We start from the raw sequence: 6000 nt of genomic DNA on the forward strand, positions 1-6000 counted from the left end.
AGGCGTTCCCAGGCCAGCCGAAGGATGTAGTCTCTCCAGCGTGTCCTGGGTCGTCCCCGGGGTCTCCTCCCGGTAAGACGTGCCCGGAACACCTCACCAGGGAGGCGTCCGGGAGGCATCCAAATCAGATTAACCCAGCCACTTCATCTGGGTCCTCTCGATGTGGAGGAGCAGCGGCTCTACTCTGAGATGCTCCCGGATGACTGAGCTTCTCACCCTATCTCTAAGGGAGAGCCCGGACACCCTGCGGAGGAAACTCCTTTCGGCCGCTTGTATCCGGGATCTTGTTCTTTCGGTCACGACCCACAGCTCGTGACCATAGGTGAGGGTAGGAACATTGATCGTCCGTTAAATCGAGAGCTTCGCCTTTCAGCTTAGCTCCTTCTTTACCACAACGGATCGATACAAAGTCTGCATCAATGCAGACGCTGCAACGATCCGCCTGTCGATCTCCCGTTCCATTCTTCCCTCACTCGTGAACAAGACCCCTTAAATTCCTTGCAATAGTCTATGGAGAAACAGTTTTTAAACTGTTGGACTATTTACTGACGCAGCTGTTCATAAAGTGTTAAACCTCACCCCATCCTTGCTTGTGAACAACTGAGGCTTTTGGTGATGCTCCTTTTAGACCCAAATATAACACTCAGCTGATTCAATTTAACCTATTCACTTGTGGAATTTTCCACAGGTGTTTTTGAGCATTCCTTAACTTTCCCAGTCTTTTAAATTTGCAGGAATTTTTTGAAATCCCGTGTCTTTTACTTTTACAGTCTTTTATAGTCTGTTAGACCCTTTTTATCTTCCATAAATCAGTAAAACAACTTTGGATTTGTTAAAGGTAACCAAACATTAAATAATTTTAGGATTTTAACCCCTGCGATTGATAGGTGACCAGTTCAGGGTGCCCAAGGCCTCTCGCCTAAAGTCAGCTAGGATAGGCTCCAGCTCACCCATGACCCTAGTGAGGATAAGCGGTACAGAAAATGGATTGATGGGTGGATTTAAACCCCATACCATTTATTTTATTTTAATTATTGGGTTTTTATTACTAAAAGAAAACACAAAAAGCTAATTATTTTCTCATATTTCAAATAGTAAGATGATTGGGCTTTGATGGTGATTAGTCCTGGATATGTCAAAGATTAGCACCGAAATGGATTCGGCTACAGTGGTATTTTTTATGTAAAGTGAACCCCCGCATATTCACAAATTTGCATATCTGCAGATTTTTGGGGGGAAACCTATCCTCCATTATTCACTGAAAAAACTTGCCTAGTCACTGTTTTTGTGCTCAGACCAAAGACATGGCTCATGTAAAAAACATTGCTTTGAAGCCGTCTGATGGCATATTGGTACAGAGCACATACCGTATGCTGAACAGAAGGGAGGAGATTATTTAGACAGACCATAGCTGTGTCTAATAGAAAAAAAGTGCTTTGCCACCATCTTATGGCATCTATAGGCAATTACAAACCTTTTTGTTTGAGTCTCAATTCCTCGCTGATTTTCACTATTCATGGAAGGGCTCAGTCTCTTTATCCCCCACAAATAGAGGGGGTTCGCTGTAATTCTAAATACTCCCTTTGGACACCTTCGTGGGCAAAAATGCCTCATTGACTGCTGGTAAAACCACCGCCTGCAATTTCAGTCTAAAACCATGAATTCTGCAATGCCAGCATGTCATTTAGAAGAAAAGTAGTTATATTTTACATTTTTTGTTTTCCACCAGATTCCACCATTTTCTATTGTAGACCCACTCATGAATTTCTTCAATTTTTGCCACTTATATTATGCTATATGAGCACCAGGGGGCTCACACAAGTGATTTGTATGTGGTGTATGTGTGTGTGTGTGTGTGCGTGTGTGTGTGCGTGTGCGTGTGTGTGTGTGCGTGTGTGTGTGTGCGTGTGTGTGTGTGCGTGTGTGTGTGTGTGTGTGTGTGTGTGTGTGAGCGCGTGCCAGTGCGTACATGCGCGTGAGAGAGACACAGACAGACAGCCAGACAAATCAATATTGGATTCATCAATGTAAACTGATTTTTCAAACTACAAAAACTTTTAAAACTTCAACAACAAGAGACAATACTGGTACAAAAGAACATTTAAGGCTTTTAATATATAATGTTTGTGTGTTTGCTCAAGAGAAATAGACAAATGAATTCAGGGTTGGGTGAGTCGATCATCAAAGTTGAAGCTGGCACTTATTATTTAATTATGTTATTATTCGTGGCTTTCCATTAGTATGTTCTCTTCTGCACTTTGCTCCAGGTCTTTCTCCTTCTCTTCTCACTGATGTAATTAATGAATAAATCATCATCAAATGTCATTGGCTGTGTAAGCAGCCAGGTACATTAACAAACAGTTGTTGTTTTTTTTTGTTTTTTTTTAGTCCAGCAATGGCAGGCCTCGCAGGAGACCACCTTTACAAAGATATGAAAACAGTGCCTGAAATATGCCCTTTTTTCACCTCTCTCTCTTTGTCTCTTTCTTGTGGACAACCACTCTAACATTGCACCCCCCCCCTCCCCCTCCACATTGGTGACGATGTTTCTATGGCCCACTTGGTGTGTATCATTGTCAGCTATTCTCATCACAAAGCCCTGGCCTCTTTTCCTGGGATACTTTGCTTGCTGCCTTGGCTGGCATCTTATTGCTGGCTGTGGTCATCACGAAGCCCCGACATCATTTCTCAGGAGACTTTGCCTCCTGTTGTGGCCTATGTGAAGCACATCATTGGAAGCCCACTCACAGGCTTCTTCTCTTACAGCCAGGCTTGGCTAGCACAATACAAGAGACAATGAAGCAATTCGTGCTTTTTCACCGCCTGCGATTCTCGGTGGCTCCAAGGTAATTCCCTCTTGTTTGGTGGTGCTGATGGTAGTAGCTTGTCAGCTGTTCCAGTGTAACGAATGGCCAAGTGCAAATGTACTTTGAGAAACCTCAGGCTCCAATCCTTAAAAAGAGGGTCCTGGCTGCTGAGTTAGCAGCCTGGGGCTTTTAGCTCAGCCATTAGTGCACTTGACTTCCAACTGGTGACACGGTTGGTTGGATGGCGCAGGATCGCCACCGTTGCAATGGTGCCGTGACCTGGATTGGGAGTAAGATTTTGGCGGTGAGTGTAATGATTTGTTAGGATCACCATCGTTATCTCCATCGTCCAATGTTGCTCCGACAATGATTGCTCCAACCACGGCTTCACCACTGAATGACTCTGTTGTGGCATTACCTCCAGTGCCTTGGATTCCATCTTCCAACGTCGCCCTAACAATGATGGCTCCAACCTTAGCTTGAGCACTAAAGGACCACTTGGCAGCCACCACCATGGTCTTCATTAAATTCATTCTTCATCACTGACGTCAATAACCTCTTCTGTTGAAACAATTTGAAAAAAATAAAATGACACACCATCTGGATTTACTTCAATTTGATCTAAGTTTTGGCCTTGAAAGTCGGCTAATTGTCCTTGTTGGAGTGCCATCAAAAATTTGCTGAACTTGGCCAGCTACATGGTCTTGGCGGGGAAGTCATGATGAAGTCTTCTGTCATGTCCAAGAAAAATGGCCAGCTGGTCCAACTTAGTGTACGTCATGTTTAAGACGGTAGACAAAGTAGCTCCGTGCTTACACCCCTATGTAGGGGCATGATATTGGTGGCACACACACAGCTGGCTCCAGATCTTGGTTGGCCCTCTTCCGGCCACTGGTTTGCGGGTGTTAACCAGAACACCACCTAACAGAAGTTGCAGTATGCCTTTCAGACAGGAGAAGCGAACTAGAGACCTCTGTCAGATACCATGGTGCAAAGAATGCCATGGCTACTGAAAACAATGTGCAATAGGAGATCGGTAGCCTCTAGGGCAGAAAAGAGCTTGGGCAAGGCGATGAAGTGTGTCATATTGGAAAAAAACAGTCTAAAAATGTGAAGATGTTGGTATTGCCTCCCAAAAGAGGGCATGATGATGTTGGACCATGGGCAGGATGGGGTGAGACAAGGTCACAGGAGGCCGACGTGATGCGGGCACAGACGGAGCATTCAGAAATTAATTCCTTGACATTTTGAAGGAGAGCTTAATGAGACTGTATGACTAGCTCCTGGATGGCAGGCTGTTCATGGGCCCGCTATAGGACTGGGCGACATACAGTCGACCTGGAGGACAGCAATTGGGACGCAAAATCTCTTCGAGTGTGTCTGAGACTTGATTGGAGAACATTCACAACTTGGGCCACAGGTATGATTTATCCAGAAGGTTATTCTCAGAGTCTGGAGAGTGCGTCGGGCTTGCCATTAAACGATCCATGGTGGTAGGTGAATCTGAATCTGGTGAGGAACAGGGCACATCTTGAATTGAGTCTCTGGGGAAAGTGGAGTGTTTTGGATTTCCAGGTGAGAAAAACAATTAGAGAACCTCATCGGTTACTGTATTTACTTTGACACTTAACATATCAAAATGCTCATAACTTTTTCTCTGAAAAGAGCTGTGAATGGTGCTGGACCTTGCAGTCAGAGGCCATTCACTTTACCTCTTAATTTTCATAAATTGGCTGCATTATAAACCCGTAAGAGTTTTACTTACCTTACCTAGCTTGTTTGCAAAAATGCATGTGAGGTTATTTCTGCCTCATGCAATATCATTTGCTGAACATTTTATCAGCTCTGCAAGTCTCTCATTTGCTGTCAGTGACTGTTCGTGATGCATTCAAAAGCTTGTCGTGTTGTTTGTTAAAAAGGAATTTAAATGTTTTACTGGCTTTAAAAGTGTGTGTGTGTGGAGGGATGACAGAGGGGACATATTTGGAAAGTGGTGTGGACATTTCCCCTCAACCACACCGTCACCTACGGCCATGGCCCTAGTGGCCGGTTTCCTGAACAGAAGACTCACATTTAAAGCTATTTTATCTTTATCCGTGGAGTACATAAATGGCTGCTGATTGAAAACTAGAGTGCGTTGGTATATAAATTGTCCACAGGAACCTAGATATCTGGAGTACCTGGCTGGGTGTGGAATGTTATGCTTCTTGTAGTGGTCGAATGGTCGTCGAGATTGGAGAAACTGCAGAGAAGGTTGGAGTGGCGTCCAAGCTCACGGGCGTAGCAATTGTGGCTAGCTGGGAACAGGCTTGATCCACCTGTGTCCACAGGTCATCCACACTAGACAAGAAGGGCCTTCATTATCTCTGCAATTACGGTACTGCTCGTGCTGGCACAGTGGATCGCTACGCTGTTACGAATCATTATCATTAAGTATGCATTATTGGATTTGAATGGGGGTTTTATCATGGAGTTTGTTTTCCAGTCCCCCCTTGCAGAGGTATTTAAATGCTAAAGATAGACCAGTCATGGTCTATCTTTAGCATGCCATGACTGGTCTACCAGACTGGTAGACCAGTCATGGCAAATCTGCTGCATGCCTCAGTTAACCTTATAAACGTCCATCCATCCACTTTCTGTACCGCTTATCCTCACCAGGGTCGTGGGTGTGCTGGAGCCTATCCCAGCTATCTTCGGGCAAGAGGCGGGGTACACCCTGAACTGGTCGCCAGCCAATCGCAGGGCACATAGAAACCAACAACCTTCCATGCATGTTTTTGGGATGTGGGAGGAGAACATGCAAACTCCACACAGGCGAGGCCGGGATTTGAACCCCGGTCCTCGCAACTGTGAGGCAGATGTGCTAACCAGTCGCCCACCATGCCGTCCCTTATTAACATATTTATTTTTATTTTCCCTTTGTTTTTAAATGTTTTTAAGCAGTTTTTTATTTTTCTCTTTATTTTTTTAATGCTTCTACTCGTGTAAAATACATTGTTACCTTGTGTATGAAATGTGTTATATAAATAAATTTGCTTTGCTATTGCTTTTATTCTTAGAAATGTTACTGCTGTGAAAGCAAAAAAAAAAAAAAAAAAAAAAAGTGGGAAGGCTGAGTGGCTTACACAGTCCAACATTTTTCTAAATAGTGGTGGAGAGTCATTTATCAGGTACACAAATCCTGAACTATATG

The sequence above is a fragment of the Phycodurus eques genome, chromosome 1, assembly GCF_024500275.1.
Source record: "Phycodurus eques isolate BA_2022a chromosome 1, UOR_Pequ_1.1, whole genome shotgun sequence".
Lineage (NCBI taxonomy): Eukaryota > Metazoa > Chordata > Actinopteri > Syngnathiformes > Syngnathidae > Phycodurus > Phycodurus eques.